General features: G+C 39.5%; 1 protein-coding gene across 4 annotated transcripts in view; it reads right to left on the bottom strand.

Moving 5' to 3' along the window:
- LOC149227470 (RNA polymerase II transcription mediator) overlaps positions 1-19,491 on the bottom strand; it is a 77,012-nt gene that overhangs the window by 1,246 nt on the left and 56,275 nt on the right. The gene's annotated exons all lie outside the window — the stretch shown is intronic.

Genomic DNA, 19,491 nt, shown 5'->3' with positions numbered 1-19,491 from the left:
AACAAGCGGATGACCTGATGGCCCATTCCATAAATGTGTTAAGACTTTGACTACACGGTGGACTCTTTTGGCTGCTACTTATTGTCAATTGGCAAAAGGTCATGTGCTGCTTCTTATGGACAAAACCTGGAGAGAAAAAAAGATTTCCACAGAGTAGCTTAGGAGAATTGTTGTACCAAAAGAGACAAGGGAGGCTGGTTATCATTGATATCCACACCCAGCATCTGGCTCTCTATTCTATATGGATCACCAAAGAAATGGAAGGTAAGGTGGCATGGCACTGGAAGGTCCTATCATACAAATGTATCCAGTCAGAAGCACTATGGCTTCAGCTTCCAGGACATCTTCCTCCCACCAGCACCTTCTTGGTGGCTCGAAGCGTTTGGAAACTCTGGGAGCTCATTAAACTGCACTTGAGATGGTTAGATGATCAATTCAGGGGAGGAATCTCCTTCAATGATCACTCAATGTGGTGGAAGCAGTCTTCACAGAAAATGGAAGCCATTAATGGATATCCCCTGGTTTTCAGTAGCTCCCCTCTTTGAAAGAGGAAATAGGTCAGTGAAGGATATTTACTCCTAATGATGGAGATATTGGATCCTGTGGAATAAGATAAAGACCAATTTTGACTTGTGCAGTGCTGACAAAATGTTGTGGAGACTCAAGTGCATGTACGTGTACATGTGAACATGACTCTGTGTGCGTGTGTACATGTCCATGTGTGTGAGTGCGTGTGCATGCATATGTGTTTGAAGTGTCGAGTAACGAAGAGCCAGAAGAAGGAAGACTAAGTGTCGGGGAACAAAGTGCAGAAAGGAGGAAGGACTTGACTTGTGCTTGGAGGACATTCTAGTCAAGGGTCTAGGCTTTGGCATTGATCAATAAGACGCTTCAATAAGAGAAACTTACTAAAGGATTTTCCTCTCAAGAGAAGAGAGGTTTTGACCCTGGAAAAGAGCCAACATCTTGTGTTCTTGTTCTTATGGTTTTGATACCAGTTTGATGAAGTACACACACATGCATTAATAGGAAGAAGAATAAGATTAAGCTAACAAGAAAAAGTAAAAAGACTTTAAAAATTGTTATCAAGTCAAGAAAATCACACTACACCTAATTTCCCTTGATTCTTCAACACATCTTACTTAACATTGAGGATTCTTAATGATGTACCAGTGGACCCAACATGCCCCTAGGCTGGCCTTGACACAACTTAATGGGCATGCCTTGATCCAGAGTGCAGATGAGGATAATTATTCCCAAAGGATGATTGAGGTCTTGTTGTAACTGATGGAGCCCCAACTTTGGGGGAGTGTACATTGTACACCACGTTGTCTACATGGCACCCATAGAGATGACGCAAGGCACCTAGAGTTGGCTTTTCGGCACATGGAGATGCCTTGAGGCTTGATTTGAGGACCCTTCCTCAAATTGAGGTTGATCATGATGCTTGGAGACTCATCTAGCCCTTCCATTGCACCTTTGGAGCATTTTGAGCCCTAAAAGGGCATGACATCATGCTTATTGAGGGCTTACAGCTCACACATGTGGGCATTTATTGGCATATTTTATTTGTTGAGCTAGTGGGTTGGATTGTAACCCATTTTACTTTGTGTGTCTACTCAAAATTAAACTTGTTTTAGGGACTTTTAGTGGATTATTAGAGGTGATAGACCTCCTATAAAAAGAGGATCACCTCTTTTCATTTATCATCATCACACTTGTGGATTTGGCCTCTTGAAGAGCTCGACTTAGCCTATTGTACTTCGTTGCTTGAGGAGATGTGATCTTATGTGGATTTTTGCTATTGGAGACTAGTTTTGTGTTGGAGACATCTTTTTGGGATTGAAAGAAGGCATGTTCTTGGATAATTTGTGAGTGTTTACTGCATATCTTTTATGGTTTTACATGTAATGAAATATTGCTAGGGTTTCTATTTGTTCCTTGTCTAAATGCATTTTTTTATTGGAAATTCTTGGTAAATTATTGCATGTTTAATCTATTGTCCTTGAACTCCCTAGAAAACCTCCTTGTGAGCATTTTTCTAATTAATTTCTCTCGTGAGAAAAAGATAGCTAAGCTTAAAAAGTCAAAACTAGGGCTTTTCCCCCTTTCTCCATGCAAAAATTTGATATCTCTATGGCTTAAGTTCCTAAGACTCTATCACCCAAGTAGGGAAAAGGCACTAAGACTCTATCACCCAAGTAGGGCAAAGGCACTAGGGCCCTTTGATGGTCAAACTCTTGAAAAAAATTATCTTTTTCCTTTCCTCTACTTTTTTAGCCCTTTAACGCAAGCCGCTAGGGCTACAACAAGGGTTGAATTCAACTAAGGCTTGAGCTACTAAAATGTTGCAGATAATTTGGCATCTTTTCACCTTGTTTGACCTGACCAACTCAAAATTTAACATCTTCCTTGGTGAAAATTGCTCCATTGGGGCCGATGTCATCAACCCTAAGTAATTTAGGGTTTCATAAAACCATAGTTCTACAAAAAGGATTCAACTTAAGGCTTCTTGAAGGTTTACCACTCCATATTGTTGATTATACCCTTAAAGTAAACCCTTTATTATACTTCTATGCCTAGATGCTCTCTTTTTTAATCCTTTCCTGAAACCCGAGGTCTCAAGTATTCTTTTCAAGGCCTATTTGATGGTATGTTGTTCCTTAGCATAAACAAGTGTGCCCAAATCCAAGTAAGGAGTACCTTGACTAAGCCTTTCTCTTACATCATTTTGAACCTATTGACATAGAATACCTTTTAGGTGATATATACTAGGAAGCCTCCCATGTGGTGAAATTCCACTAAATAGCAGGGGCTGGAGTGCTAAGGTGACAATAGCAACCACCTCATTGTTATATAATATATATTAGTCTAGTTTTTACCTTGTGAGGCATCTCACAAGGCCTGAGGCAACATTTATGGTACCATTATAGGGGAGGATTTGAGTCAACCTCCTCATTATCTAAAGAACAAGTTTCACTAAATTTTGAAGAGAATAATATTCAAATGACAACATCGATTCTCTTTTGGTGCACCTAAATCCTATCCTCATATCTCCCCTAATAGTTCATCTAATGATACCATAGCTCCAAGAAAGAAAATAACTACTTGTAAGACAACTACTGAGGCCACCACATCTCCGTTAGTTCAAAAGACTCTTGTGGTGAGAAGTTTACTCATGGATGCATCTATCTATAGCACCATGAACAAACCCTAGCTCATTGTTGCATTCAAACCATTGAATGTGAGAAAGTTCCTTGATGATCCCAATCCATTGCCTAAAAAATTTGAGGAATGGCTACCCAAATTCGATGCTACTAATGCAATCACTGCTGAAAAACATATGCATAAATTCTATCGGGTTGTAAGTGTTAGGTTAGTTCAAGATGAGAATGTGATTACGATGTTATTGCCTTAACCTTAGAAGGAAATGCTAGGGATTGGTACCTTAGTTTGCCCCAAGGCATTCCTATAGACTAGGATACCTTTCACCAAGCTTTTACAAAAGATGGGCCATGGTCAAGATAAGCAATATGCTTCTTGACAAGTTCCAAGAGGCCAAGAAAACTATTAATTTTAGGTGAGCATGTTCTTTGCTTAGAACAGTTACTTCAGAGTTCAACATTAGCCCATTGACTAGTCCATTTATTTCCATTAGCAATCACATGAATCTTAATCACCTTGATAGTAACTGAAGAAAGAACATAAATAAAACATGCAGAAGACAAGTCAAGACAAGAGAACACATGAAATTGGCTCAAGCCAAGGAAAAACCCCAAGATGGGGAAAACCCTTGATCAAATCTTCTTATTATCAATTATCAAATGATCAGCAGAGAGAGAGAGATAGAGTACAATGATTCGAAGTTAAAACTGACTTGCCAATTTGAAGATCTAACATCACAGCCCTTTGACGAATAGAGGGTCTATTCAAAATTGCAATCCTGGCATTAGTTGGTGACATACTACTGAAGTGGGTTGGTCTAGTTAGGGCTGCTTTTAGATCACAGTAGATGCTTCTAACTGCACCAAAGCTCATTCTCTTAGCTGCGGCTTTGCTTGATATGGAAGGTGTTGCCCTTCGCTGGCCCTTAGGGTTGGTCTGAACCTAGATTAGGCATTTCGGCCTCCTGTTTTAGGCTATTGCAGCCCTACCTGAGACAACAGATCATAAGTGCGGCTTTACTAGGAGAGAGTTTCTTCCTTGAGTTGACCACAACATAGCCCAAAAATAGTTACTCAGACTCGGCCTCAATTTTTGCTCTTGAATTTGATTTTGCAATGACAAATGACCCATACAAACTGTCCAAAATTTCCTTTAAGATCTGCGATTGTCTCTTAGAAGAATCTCGGCCCTGTTGCAGAAGAAAAATCCATAACAAAACAACCCTTGGCCCCCTATAACTCGACTACCTCATACATACATGGAAGCCCCTTTGATGTCTGTAATGAGGAAGGAGGACACCTCTCTATATACAAATTTGTGTGGGTAAAGAGACATGATGATTGGGCTTTATGGAGTTGAGGCCGACTTGCTCAATTTGCATATGAGTAGATATAAATTCAAAAACACATTTCTACTTATCCAATTTTGATGATCTTTAGGTCAATTTTGGTCCTCTCGAAAAGAGGAATTCAATGAAATAATCATCTCCATCAAATGAGCTGTCCAAAGTGGAATTTGGCCCTAGTTTCCACTTTTAACATGTTGATTTCGGGTAGCATCGGATGTGCTCTAACCATGAAAATTGGTGGAGAGACTAAAGCACATGAGATCTCCAAGACCCATAAATCGTTTTGGAAAATTCCATCCAGATGAAGAGTTATTAAAATACTTAATATTCTTAATGAGTTCCTAAGTCTAAACCTAGGAAAATAAAAAATATTAATGGGTATTAATAAAGATAAGGATGAGAAGGTTCTAAGAGACAAAGATCAAGTCAATTTTAATCTTAGCCGTTGATTAGGGACTTAATCTCGGTCATTGATTCATCAACAAGAAAAGTATAAGAGAAGGCTTAGGGTCAGTTGGAGATACACTAAGGGAGACCGGTTAGTTCGATTTCTGGAGCAGGGCTTGCTGAGAAATTCGAATTAGAAGACTGGATTGCAGCAAGAGGTAGCGGGTAAATAACAGAGAGGCAGAGACAATGCCGAAGGATGATCACAGAGTTCAGGAAGGCAGCCGCAAAGCCAAAGGGAGCCACACAAAGGCAATTGGATTGCGCAGTCACTCTGAGAAATTCGAACTAGAAGACTGGATTGCAGCAAGAGGTAGCGGGTACGTAACAGAGAGGCAAAGACAATGCTAGAGGACGATCCAAGAGTTCAGGAAGGCAGACGCAGAGCCAAAGGGAGCCACGCAGAGGCAACTAGACTACGCAGTCACTGGAGGGCCTGCGTAGGTGATGCAGAGAGCTCAAGTGCTGACGCAGAGATGTTGAGGCTGACGCAAAGGGTAGTTGGACAGACGTTGAGCCTGGGAGAGGCGCCAGAGGACTTATCTCTATTGGGTGAGCCAATTTGGCACCCTAGTTGTACTCGAGAAAAGCTTATTAATAAAATTCCTCCTCTGCTGCACCAGTTTTCCCGCATTGGGTTTTTCCAGGGACAATTGTCCAAAATTATCTGTGTTAATGTGTTTGATACTTATGCATGTATTTGTTTCTATATTCTGGTGTCATTTCTGCGGTAGAATTTATTTTAATATTTACTGAAGGGATTTTGTAAATAAATTATTGGAAAATAAGTAGGTAAAATAAATCAGTTGCTATAGTAATAGAATTTTCACATGGTATCAGAGCGAGGAATCAGAGACAGGAAGGGAAAATCAATTATGGGTCGAGATCATGATGCAAAGGCATCTACATCAGGAGACTCGTGCAAATTTTCAGAAAATTGCACAAGAGATAATAATTTCGAGTTCTCTATGTTGGCTTCCAGATTGGAAGAAGAAGTTGCTTGTGTGACAAGCTCTGCATCATCAGAGATATAGTATATAGACAGTGGAGCCTCCTGGCATATGACAGGAATCTGGGAATGTTTCTCAAGTTATCAGGAGGAAAGGATGAATTTTCAGATCACCATGGAGAATAAGGCAAAGTGCACTCCAGTAGGGAAGGGTACCATAGTTTTTCAAACAGAAACAGCAGAGCGATTCCCTGCTACCAATGTGATCCATGTGTCAAGACTAGGGATGAACTTACTTTCCGTATCGCAACTTCAACACAAGGTCTATGATGTTTTCTTCATAAAGGAGAAAGTATACGTCAAACACCCCAGTTGGAAAAAGAAAGTGCAGATTGGAATTAGAAGTAACAGGTTGTACAAGTTACAGCTAGAATCACCAATGGCATTGATAGGTAGTAATGGAGACAAGGATTCGAATGAACTATGGCACAGAAGAATGGGACATTTGCACCATGGGGCTCTGAGAATTCTCAGGAAAATTGTGATAGGAGTTCTAGATCTTAGTACAGAACAAGATGGTGTATGCAGAGGATGTGCTCTGGGCAAGTATGCCCCAAAGCAGCATTTCCTAGAAGTAAAAACAGGGCCAAGAGTGTGCTAGGATTGATACACTCAGAAATCTATGGACCAATGTCCACTAAAGCTCTTAGTGGTGCCAAATACTTCGTCACCTTCATTGATGACCACTCCAAGAAAACTTGGATTTATTTTTTGAAAACCAAGGATGAGGTTTTCTGTCCATTCAAAGAGTTCAAGGCTCTGGTGGAGAATCTGATAGGGAAGAAAATAAAAGTTTTGCGCTCAGACAATGGTGGAGAATATGTCGATAAGGACTTCATTGATTGTTGCGATAGGGAGGGCATCAGAAGAGAGTGGACAGCTCCTTACAATCCGGAGCAGAATGGAGTAGCAAAAAGGAAGAACAGGACTATTGTGGAAGCAGTTAGGGCCATGATGTATGATCAAGTTATGCCAAAACATTTGTGGGCAGAAGCATGCAACATGACATTCTATGTCCAAAATAGAACTCCTCATAGGGCATTGGGCAAGATTACTCCAGAGAAAGTCTTCACCAGGAAAACACCTGAAGTCAATCATTTCAAGATATTTGGGAGTTTAGCATATTGTCGTATACCCGAGGAGAAAAGGAAGAAGTTAGATCACTGCAGAGAAAGGATATCTAGTGGGATATAGCGAGAACGCTAAGGCATATAAAATCTATCTTCCAGGGAGCACGAAGGTAGTAGTTCGACGAGATGTGAAGTTCATGGAAGATAGGGCCTTCAGAAAAACTCGAGAAATGCCTTCCAAAGAGCAGTCAAAAGATGAGCCATTGGTCAAACCACTTCAACCAGTGGAAGCCAAGAATTTCCTCAAAACAGGAAGAATCACAGGAAGAGGAGAAGCTAACAAATGCACCTTCTACCATAGGAAGAACGAGCCGAGAACTTCGACAGATTTTGCGGGATGCAAAAGATTTCATCGGTGCACCGAGAAACAATAAAAGGGAGCGAAAACAACCAGATAGATATCAGGCATTAGTAGCTCGGGATGGGGAGCCTGCCAGTTTTCAGAAGGTCACTCAACATCAAGTTTGGATGGATGCGATGGTAGAGGAATACAACTCTATAATGGTGAACGATGTATGGGAAGTAGTGCCTAGGCCTCAAGACAGATCAGTGGTAGGTTCGAGATGGATCTACAAGATTAAATACGTTGCAGACGATAGTGTGGAAAAATACAAAGCCAGGTTTGTGGCTAAGGGGTATGCTCAAAAGGAAGGAATTGACTACGAAGAGACCTTCACCCCAGTAGCCAAGTATACATCTATTAGAACCATGATATCTCTTGCAACACAGATGGGATGGGAGATTCATCAGATGGATGTCAAAATGGCATTCTTGAACGAGGTAATAGAAGAAGAAGTATACATTGAACAGCCAAAAGGCTTTGAGACACATGAGAAGAAGTCTCATGTATACAGATTGAGGAAAGCCTTGTATGGGCTCAAACAGACACCTAGAGCAACTGACTGCAGTCTTTAATTCATTCATGAAATAAAGGTGGATCTCAGGGGATACAACATAATACTGTCAATCCAACAATTTTCAGTAGTGGACTTTAGAACATAGATAATAGAGTCACAGAGCTATCTCAACAAGCAACGAAATGAGGTTCATTCACAGATCGACTCAGAGTCTTTAGGAGATTATTAAGAGCACCAGGGATCCCACAAGATAAATGTATACAAACCAGCAACTTTTGAGTCCAGGAAATAGTGCGACATGGTTAAGGGTCTTCCATCTTGACTTTTGAAGTCAACGTCCTCTTATATTGATAAACATGAGGGTCAACATCTGTTAATGTTCAGTTTAGGTATGTTCTATGCTTAGAGCAATTTATTTCAATTTTCACAGTTAGCTCAATATCTTTTCCAGATTAGCAATCACATCAGCATAATAGTAAATTGCAGATAGAAAATAAACATAAATCGCAGAAGACAAGCCAAGACAAGAGGACAAACCCCAATGTGGGAAAACCCTTGATCAATTCTTCTTATATGTTCTTCAATAGTTCAGCAAAGAGAGAGAGAGATAGCACATATACAACAGAAGTCAACACTTTGACTTATCTAAATAAGAGCATATATCATCTCTAAGAAGATGATACATGAGGTAGCTGAACTCAATTGAAGACATGTTGCTTCAACTGATTCTCCAAGGTGACTCCATCACCATCTTGCACCTCATCATCATGTTGCACCCATCATCACTATGTTGCATCTCATCATGCTTCATTAATCATGATTGTACCTATCACTGTACTACTACATTATGTTGAGCTCTTCATTGCACTATGTTGCACCCATATGCATGCTGCAATACCTCATCATCCTGCTGTTGCAATACCTCATCATCCTGATGTTGCAATACCTCGTCATCTTGATGCTATATGCATTCTCACTGTTGTTATATGCCCATCATTACCATGCTATCCTATTGTTGCTCTAATGTCCAACAACATTGATCTACACCATGATGCACCATCATATGATGCACTGTACATCATGCTATGCATTGCTGCTCATATGTGCACTAAGCATCCTGCTATGTTGCTCCAAGTCTGTATAGGATTAGGAATAACTGTTTGACCGAACACACTATACAATCGTTAATCCAATATTGTTGTCCTATTGTTCCTGATTAGGGCATGTGCACGTTGCAACAATCCTTATCAACCCATACAAACAACCTCCAAATAATTGCGGCCTAGTCAAGGTAAAGTGTTGCCTCCATATGTTGTTGTTCTGGGCATATGGCAACCTCTCAAGCCTACACGCAGCCCTGTTTTGGAGTGGCTAGGCCTGCAGCCTACCACGGATCTCTGTGGCACCCTAACAACCCTCCAAAACAATCATACCTTGCCTCTTTCTGCCCTCACAAACATGCGTGCTCCCTTCTTCAAACTCGGCTTGGTTGTAGCATAGAACAACCCTCCACGCAGTCACCAAGAGACTCCAACAGCCCTAAGACACCCGCGATGTCCCTACCTTCTTTGCTGGTTAGGGCATCCTTTAGACAACGAGTTAGGGAGCCTCTTTACTGCAGTTAGGGTATCTCTTTTCCAGTGTCTAAGGACTATCTCAAACAGTGTATAGATTAGGGCATCTAGGGTATGATAAGACTGTGTTTAGGGACGGTTGTTAGGCCTCCTTCACCATGCTAGATCTCCCTTTGAACTGCGGCCAAACCTTCACAAGACCTACGGCTAGGGCATCCTTCTTTTACTACGAATAGGGTCTCCTTCTAGACCTGCGTTTAGGGCTTCCTCCTCTTAGACTTCTCTTCCACTAAAACCCAAAACAAGTGGATAGAAATCAAGAGTGAAGTGTGTGCACAAATGACTATCAAGTCACCTCCTTTTATACTAAAACGTTGAGAACACATGGGGGTTATTTGGTTGCTGGCCGACCTTGACGAATTGTCCCATAACACAAATAAATTCATATCTCCATGAATACTTATCAGAATCAGATGATCTTTACATCAATCCTACACCTCTTGATGAGAGGGATCCAAGAAAAATATCAATTGCCACAAATAAGATGACCCACGTGGATTTTGGCCCTAGTTGTCAATTTTAACACTCCCTCTCAACTAGGGAGAACTCCATCTACTGATCCATTTGTCAGACTATACAATCTCTGCCATCAGTGCCTTGCACGACTCTGCTCTGCTGAACCATGAAGAAGAAGAATTGATCGAGAATGTCTCATACGATTCTCTACTGACCCAAAGTCAGTCCCATATGAAGAGAGAGCGTCATACCACTCTTACTGATCCCAGATCAATTCCAAAAGAGAGTGAGTTATGTCACTCTTACTAACCCAAAGTCAGTTTCATTGATCCCAAATCAATATCACAATAGAGTGGCTCAAACCACTCATACTGATCCCAAATCAGTTCCATGAGAGAGTGAGCTATATCACTCTTACTGACCCGAAGTTAGTTCCAATTGATCCCAGATCAATGCCAGTCATCCTAGCATAGGGAGTACGGTAGATACACAATGTGTCCATTGGGCTACTATGGTCCCTAACCCCATTTCCCTACTCATTGGCCAAATGAGAGATACTTCCCATGAGTCTTAGACTGCATGGGTAGGATGCGTCAACAGGGGAACCACTCATCCTGCCCACAAGTCACCATGGGGTATCACAGGGGAAAGCTAAACCATTCACCCTAGGGCCTATACACAGCGCACCACTAGGGGATGGTGAGTAGCCCTGTGGTCTTTTGTTGCTCCAAGAAGTACCCCAAGGCCCCCACAGCTCCCAGAGCTTAATGCATGTGTTAGTGTCAGTCTTGTTAGCCTGTCACATGGATCAAATGTGCTTTTACTATGCTTGTCAAGACTATCAAAATCAAATTTTTTATGTCACTAGGTTTACAACAAAATTTGATCACTGTTTGGTCGGTCTAGAAATGAGGTCAATCTTTTGGAAATTCACTCATGCTGGTCAACTATCACATTTTTATGGAGGTGTCATAATAAAAACATGTCAGTCATCAACATCATTCCATTTAGTTTCAGGTCATCCATTAGGTCGCTAGGGTTTCCAAGGTCCATCATTTTCATGAATAAATCCAGTAGTGAATAGAGCATGACAAGAGGCTCTTGTGTATTGATTTGTTATTTATCACACATTTATCATGTTCTCATGGTCAAAAAGTTCCAGAAGAAGAAGTTCCAGCACTCAGGAAAGTGAAAAGGCAGCTCAAGTTTCAATTGTAAAGGTAACTTTGTTTTCAAAAGTGAAAAATCAGTTTTCAAAGGTTTGTGGGTCCCATTTCTTTTTTAAAAAAAAGATATAATTTTGCCTATATAAACTCAAAAGCGCCCTAACTTGGTTCATTTACCTCCCTATTCACTCTTGAGAATCGAGCTCTCCCATCCAAGAGAGAGAAAAAGTCTATTTCTTAGGCAAATTTGAAAAAAAAACTTGAGACGTTGCGCACAGGACAGAGTGTCTAGAAAATTTTCTGCAATTGGAAGGAGAATTTCAGAATTCTCACATTGATGATGCATCCAATTTGAATGATCCGGGTATCCACTCAACTGAAATTGAGGTATTACAACTCAAGGACAATAACATTCCAAGAGGCTTGGTGCCTTTGGAAGAGTTATTTGATCGTGACGATGTCGCCAAGAAGCCCACCATGGTGCCTACTAAAAAAGAAGTTGAAGATGTAAACATTGGCACAGATGATAATCTGAAAATGGTCAAGTTATCAAAGTCCTTATCTCCTTAAACAAAAAGTAAGTACATGTCTTTAATGAAAAAATTTGTTGATATATTTGCTTGGGACTATTCAGATCTGAAGGTTTATGACAAAAGTATCATTCATTAATCCCGATCAAAAGCCATTTCGCCATAAATTAAGGAGGATCAATCCCAAGTTGCTGCCATCAATTGAGAAAGAGGTCAATAGGCTTTATAAGTCTAGAATCATAGTCCCTATTCGATTTTCTAAATGGATGTCTAATCTAGTGCCTGTAAGAAAGAAGACCAGGGAAATTCGTTTATGTATTTATTTCAAAAATCTGAACAAGGTGTCCTTGAAAGACAATTATCCCCTGCCCAAGATGGATCACATACTTCAAAGGGTATTTGGGTCCTCTAGGATGTCATTGCTAGATGGATACTCTGGATACAACCAAATTTTGGTACACAAGAATGATCAGCTCAAGACAACCTTCACAATGCCATGGGGTACATTCATGTATGCCAAGATGCCTTTTGGGTTGAAGAATGCAGGAGCTACTTTGCAGCGAGCTATGGACATAGCTTTTGCAAATGAAAAAGATGTATTTCTGGTTATCTATTTAGATGATCTTACAGTGTTTTCAAAGTCTGATGAAGACCATTTACATCATTTAAGAATTGTTTTTCAAAAATGCAAAAATTTTGGCATCTCACTCAACCCAAAGAAGAGCTTGTTCACCATGGAAGAAGGTAAGCTACTGGGACATATCATCTCTAAAGATGGCATCCGCATTGATCCTGCAAGAGTGGAGGTCATTCAAAAATTAGACTTCCCAAGGAACAAGAAAGAGATTCAATCTTTCAATGGGAAAATCAATTTTCTGAGAAGATTCATTCCTAATCTAGCTGAGCACTTGAAAGAAATGACAAACATGTTGAAGAAGGACATTGAGGTAAAGTGGTCTTTAGAGGCTAAGAAATCATTTCATGCAATGAAGTTTGCATTATCTACTACTATTTTGATTAGCCCACATTACACTTCAGATTTCATCATCTTTTCTTTTGCCTCTGAGCATATGTTAGCAGTTGTCCTAATGCAGAAGAAAGATCAGAAGAATGAATAGCCTATATCTTTTTTTAGACGCACTATAATAGATGCAGCATTGAGATACAATATCATTGAGAAGCAGGCTTTGGCTTTAGTGAAAGCCCTCAAGGATTTCCGAGTTTATATTCTGCATTCTCATACCATTGCTTATGTTCCTACTGCAGCAGTGAAGGAAATTCTTGTGCAGACGGATCCTAAAGGCATGAGAGGAAAGTGGATTGCAGCGATGCTGGAGTATGACTTGTAGATCAAACCTACAAAGCTCATCAAGGGACAAAGTCTAGCAAAACTCATGGCTTAATCAAATCTACATGCACTAGACATCAATTTGATTGTTGCACTCTCTGAAGAACAACAAGAAGACGATCCTTTCCTACAGGTGTCAGATATGTTTATGTCCTCACCTTGGTATTCCGACATTGTCTATGTCTTGCAGCACTTGAATCCTCCACCGGAAGTTCCCAAAGGGAAAGCTAGATCTTTAAAATTGAAGGCTTCAAAATATTGTATTCTAGATGGTGTTTTATATTGGAAAGATCCTGGTGGTGTGCTGCTGAATTGTTTGGTGGAAAATGAAGCCAAGGATGTCATGAAAGATTTCCATAAAGGAGACTGTGGCGGTCATCACTTTTGGAAAACTGCAGCGAATAAGATGTTAAAAGTTGGCTTCTATTGGCCCACCCTCTTTTCTGATGTATACAAAACAGTCATGAGCTGACATGAATGTCAGATTTTTCAAGGAAAGAGAAAGCTTTTGCCATTACCATTACAGCCTATTTCAATTTCAGCTCCTTTTCAGTAGTGGGGTCTTGATTTCATTGGCGAAATCCATCCTTCATCTTCAACACAACATAAATGGATATTGACAGCCACCGACTACTTCACAAAGTGGATTGAAGCAATCCCAACCAGGCAAGCTATTGATTCTGTCATCATTCAATTCATTGAATCTAATATTTTGTCTAGATTTGGCTGCCCACAGAAAATAATTACTAACAATGCTATTGTTTTCAAGTCAAAAAGAATGGTGGACTTATGTGCCAAATACCATATTGTGCTAGGACATTCTACTACTTATCATCCGCAAGGGAATGGTCTTGCTCAATCTTCCAATAAATCCTTGCTTAACATCATCAAGAAGGTTCTAGAGGTGAACAAGAAGAACTGGAATAAAAAGCTCATCAATGTCTTGTGGGCAGGCAGGGTCAGCACTAAAAAATCAATAGGTATGTCCCCCTTTTAGCTAGTGTATGGAATTGATACAGTGTTTCCTTCATCTCTTGTTGTCTCGGTCATGAAAATTCTGCAGGAATTGGATAGTGAGACTAATGACATGCAAAGAAGGATAAATCAGAGGATTCATTTACAACAAACAAGGGAAGAGGTTCTTCAAAACACATCCAAACTCCAGGAGAAGATTAAAAAGATTTATGATCGCAAGACCAAGGAAGACAATGTCAATCTAGGGGATGTGGTTCTTCGATGGGATGCTAGAAATGAAGAAAAGGGAAAACATGGCAAGTTTGAAAACTTATGGAAGGGACCTTACAAAATTTCTGCTTTCAGAGGGAAGAATGCTTTCTTATTGGAAGAAATGGATGGAGGAGATTATTCAGGAGGAGCGACCAATGGTATGCCTAAAAAGAGTCATGAAAATTCATCATCATTGTATATACCGGTGTGTATTTTATTTCCAGTAATTTAGGTGGTTGCCATAAGAGTTTGAAGCCCTAAGTGAAGGCCCTAAGTCTTCTTGGGTCAGCTACTGTTTTGGTTTTTATTTCACTTTTCAACCTTTGTCATGTCAGAAGGTTAGTCAATTTTAAGTCAAAAGTCTGTTTTTATGCATGTTGACTCCATTGCCCAATGGATAAGGCTACTTGGTCTACGGTGTTCTTGACACCTCCAAGGAGCATGTTGACTCCATTGCCCAATGGATAAGGCTACTTGGTCTACGGTGTTCTTGACACCTCCAAGGAGCTACCATCCCCAGTTGGAGCCAATGTTAGTGTCAGTCTTGTTAGCCTGTCACCTGGATCAAATGTGCTTTTACTATGCTTGTCAAGACTATCAAAATCAATTTTTTTATGTCACTAGGTTTACACAGCAAAATTTGGTCACTGTTTGGTCGGTCTAGAAATGAGGTCAGTCTTTTGGAAATTCACTCATGTTGATCAACTATCACATTTTTATGGAGGTGTCATAATTAAAACATGTCAATCATCAACATCATTCCATTTAGTTTCAGGTCATCCATTAGGTCGCTAGGGTTTCCAAGGTCCATCATTTTCATGAATAAATCCAGCAATGAATAGAGCATGACAAGAGGCTCTTGTGTATTGATTTGTGATTTATCACACATTCATCATGTTCTCATGGTCAAAAAGTTCCAGAAGAAGAAGTTCCAACACTCAGGAAAGTGAAAAGGCAGCTCAGGTTTCAGTTGTAAAGGTAACTCTATTTTCAAAAGTGAAAAATCAGTTTTCAAAGGTTTGTGGGTCCCATTTCTTTTAAAAAAAAAAGAAATAATTTTGCCTATATAAACTCAAAAGCCCCCAAACTTGGTTCATTTACCTCCTATTCACTCTTGAGAATCGAGCTCTCCCATCCAAAAGAGAGAAAAAGTCGGTTTCTTAGGAAAATTTGAAAAAAACCTTGAGGCGCTGCGCACACAAAGTCGGTGCTTCGCACAGAAAAACTACACTGCGCACGGGACAGAGTGTCCACAAAACGCCCAAATCTCTCCCAAATTCCATTTTTTGGCTTGCAAACTTAATTTCATTGATTTCTAAGCCAAGCAACTAGTAAGTACACCATCATTCTCCCTCATTTGCTTTTCAAAATCATCTCATGCCAATGATTATTCAAATTAGGGTTTGTAGTGAAATTTTTCATGGGAAATGATAGAGTGATAATGGCCATTTTTATTTTTTGGTTTCTGAACATGTCAAATGTTGCCCTACACCTGTATACATGTTTAATAAACCATTTAACGCATTCAATCAACCTCAAAGCAAAGTTTTACCTCTCCAAAAGTAAAACCCTAGCTCATTCTTAGAGGTTTTTGGGCATTTTTCATTACAAACTCTGTTTTTCCTCCTTGCAAGCAGATCACTCTTCCATTGTTTCTTCACTCATTTTCATTAGCTTCCAAAGTTCATATCGACCTCTTTCAAACCTCATTTATCATTTTGTCAAAATCCACCTTCACATCACTTCATTTTCATTCATACCTCACCTTTTTAATTGCCTGCTGTTAGGGTTTTTTTGTCATCATGGAGGCAAAATCTTCACCAGAGAGGAAAAGACATCATAAGGGAGGGAAAATCCTCAGATATGAGCCATCAAATTGTAATGAAATCAACTCCTATCCTTTCATCAAACAGTGCTTCGAAGATGTACATTGCTTGGAGTTTTGCAAAAGGGTGAGTGAGGTGGGTTTTCAGGAACAGTTAACAGATTGGGTGGCAACTCAGTTGAAGGGTGAAAGTGTTGTTATTTTTGGTGTTGAGTTCATTTTTCAGTGGCCTCCATATCACTTGCAACAGGGCTACCGAACAATGGTGAATATTGGTTCAAGGGAATGAACCTAGATCTTGAATATTACAAGCCCTTCTTAAAAACACCATACAGGGAAAAACATGATCACACTATGCCTTTCAGATACTTATTGGAGAAATATGCCCCTTTGATGAAGATTATCATGAAGTTCTTTACATGTGAAGGGAGATTCTCCAGGTTGTATGCTTATCATTTTCGCCTCCTAATGCACTTCACCTCTCAAAAGCCACTCAAGATGTGTAACTACCTATTCAAGAGCATTTCCAAAATGTTAGAGAAAATACAAATGAAGAACAAGAAGCACTACCCAAGCCTGTTTCATCATAGTCTAATTAAGACTATAGTCCTTCACCAGCTTGCAGAGAAAGGTATGACTTGGGAAACCTTTTTGGAAACCGCCCTGAAATGGCATGAAGCCAATATAGCAGCTCAAACCTCTAGCACACCAAAACAGTAAATGGAAGTGGGGTCCTCTAGCAAATCAGTTGAGAAAACTCAAGTACCTAAGCCTGAGGTGACTAAAGTGTACAAGAGAGGACAGAGGCTTGTGTTTTCTTCTCATGGTGAGAAAGGGGCCAAGCCTTCTTCATTAACAAAGCAGGAACCAGCAGCAAAAGATAAAGACACAGTTGAGCATGAGTTTGAGCTAGTTGATTCAGAGGCAGAGGATCAGACTTCAAGCATGCAACAGACAATCAGAGATAAAGACTATCAAATCAAGGAGCTTACAGTCAATATGGAAAGAGCTAAATATGTCATTTCATTCCTTGAACAAGAGAATAGTCAGCTCAAAGCAAAAGAATTGATCATGGAAAAAGAACAAGCCAAGTTATTGCAGCAGGTTGGCAAAGGCAAAGAAATCATAGAATCAAGCGAGCCTGAAGGATCAAAAGGGAAAGGAAAGAGGAAAAGGCCAAGAACAAAGGGCCTGAAGAAGGCATTGCAAGAAGAGGAAAAACACATCCTATTGAATGAAGACATAGACCTAGAAGACAGAATTGCTCTTGAGATCAATCAAGACAAGGAATATTGGCTCAACAGAATGAATCAACACTTGGAGAAGCTACTTGAGAAGGCAAACAGAGATAATCAGTTGCTGAGACATACGGCGCACCACTACCAGGCTCAAAACATGATTGCCAATGTCAAGGTAAAACAGCGTGAAAACAAGCTCAAGGAAGCGAAAAAAGACCAAAAGGATGAGGGAAACTTGGAGATGCTTGTTGAAGCATCTATGAAGGTTTAAAAAACATATTTTTATAGCTTCCAGCCAATTTTGAGCAAATTCTGAGCACTTTTTGTTTTTTGAGAATTTTTGAGCTAAATTCAGAAAATCAGCAACTCCAGAAACGCGCTTTTTCCTCAAGCATCTATTTCAGGAAAGGTCTACATTTTTGGAAAGCTCTTGCCATCCTCTAAAAAACCATTTGCTCAGATTTTGCAGAGGTGGCTCAGTTTTGCAGAAAAGTGCAAAAAAGTGGCAAAAAACTAGCATTTTGGACCCTTTTTGACAAGCGTTGCGCACTTGGAGTGACCTTCCCATGGTCCAAATTCAAAAATTCAAATTGTTCTGGAAACTGGACTTGAAGGGCTAGTTGACTGTTCTCTCAATTTTGCATTTTGACCCCTGGAAGGCACCTCAAAATCAACGCTGCACTTGTGTTTTAATTTGTAAATTTCACTGTGTAAAATTTCTAGTTTCTAGTTTGACTCAGTCAAAATCAAGATTCTCTATGCAATGGCACTAGTTTCGAGGCTAGGTGATGTGGGCATGAATAAATGTACATCATAGGTTGTTTTTTATGTTTATTATCCCTCATAAAGGAAGCAAACTCCTAAACAAACTCTCCATGAAGTGTTTGAATTTCACCTTCTCACTCTCACCTGTTGGTTGAAAGAATCTTGGAGTCAGTTCCTCCACCAAGGAATTCGACTCCTGAAGGTGGGCAAGTGGTCTAAGAGAGTCTATATGTATCATTTCTCTTCAGGAGAAGAAGGTTGAACTTTTTGTGAAGTAGGCTTGCATGTAATCATCTTGTCAACTAATACAGAGACAGGTTGCAGTGATTTTCAAGGAACTCTAGCCCAGTGAGTTCATGGTGCTTGTTCTTCATTCTATTTGTTTTCTAATGATTTAAACATCTTTATCTACATGATCTCTTTTCTTTCTATGGATGCCTTTAGTGAAATATATAGAATTATTGTTTCTCAAGCTCTGTTATCTGGTTTTCATAGTTATGTTTATGTCTTCCTAAGCTAATGAAATCATGTTTACTTATGCTCATTAATTTCTTCTACACTTTCTCTTTTATACTACACTGACAATATTCTAAATACCCCATGGCTTCTGATATCTAGCTCCTTCTCATATTTGCTCGTGCACTCCTACAGCCTAGACCTATTTGTGGCTCCAAACCCTAAGTTCAGCAAACCCTAAAACCCAAATTTTCACAAACAAACAAACAAATACATATATCTAGCCTAAAACTCATTTTCTTTAAAGTCATATCACTGATAAGAGACTTAGAGAGATCCCTTTTGGAGTATTTTAATAAAGTTTCTAATGACTTCTTATCCTTCTTTAGTATCTTAATTTGTGTTTTTAAGTCGAGAAACTTCTTCATTTTTGTCAATAGTGATTTTGTCAATTTCATTTTGCATATTTTGTAATACTTTTTTACCTTCTTGAGAAATTACTTTTGAAATATCGGATATATCTTCTGGCGTTACTGAATTAGGTTTCAGTGTAACATCTTGGAGCGTTATTTTCTTCTTCTTGTAAGAAAATGTTAAAAACTTTTTCTTAGTATTTAGAATAAAGGAACCTAGAGTTTTCATCCATGGTGATCCCAAAACAATGTCACTATCGTTAAAAGATAGGGTTTGCACGGTGAATTGTGAGGTAAAAGCATAATCTCCAATATTTAGGTGTAAATTGCTTATATCGTATTGTTTGCCAAAAAAATTTGTTTCAACTATATTTGATTCAGGAATCACCAATTTATTAGCACATTTAGGACTAACATAATTACTTCTTTCAGTAGGACTGATAGAGATTATGATGTCTCTTCCTACGAGTGATCCTT

This window comes from Pinus tabuliformis, chromosome J, assembly GCF_031772625.1.
Source record: "Pinus tabuliformis cultivar Carrire ecotype Pingquan chromosome J, CPIR1, whole genome shotgun sequence".
Classification (NCBI taxonomy): domain Eukaryota; kingdom Viridiplantae; phylum Streptophyta; class Pinopsida; order Pinales; family Pinaceae; genus Pinus; species Pinus tabuliformis.
The sequence above is the reverse complement of the archived record's forward strand: the minus strand, read 5'-3'. Positions and strand labels throughout refer to the sequence as shown.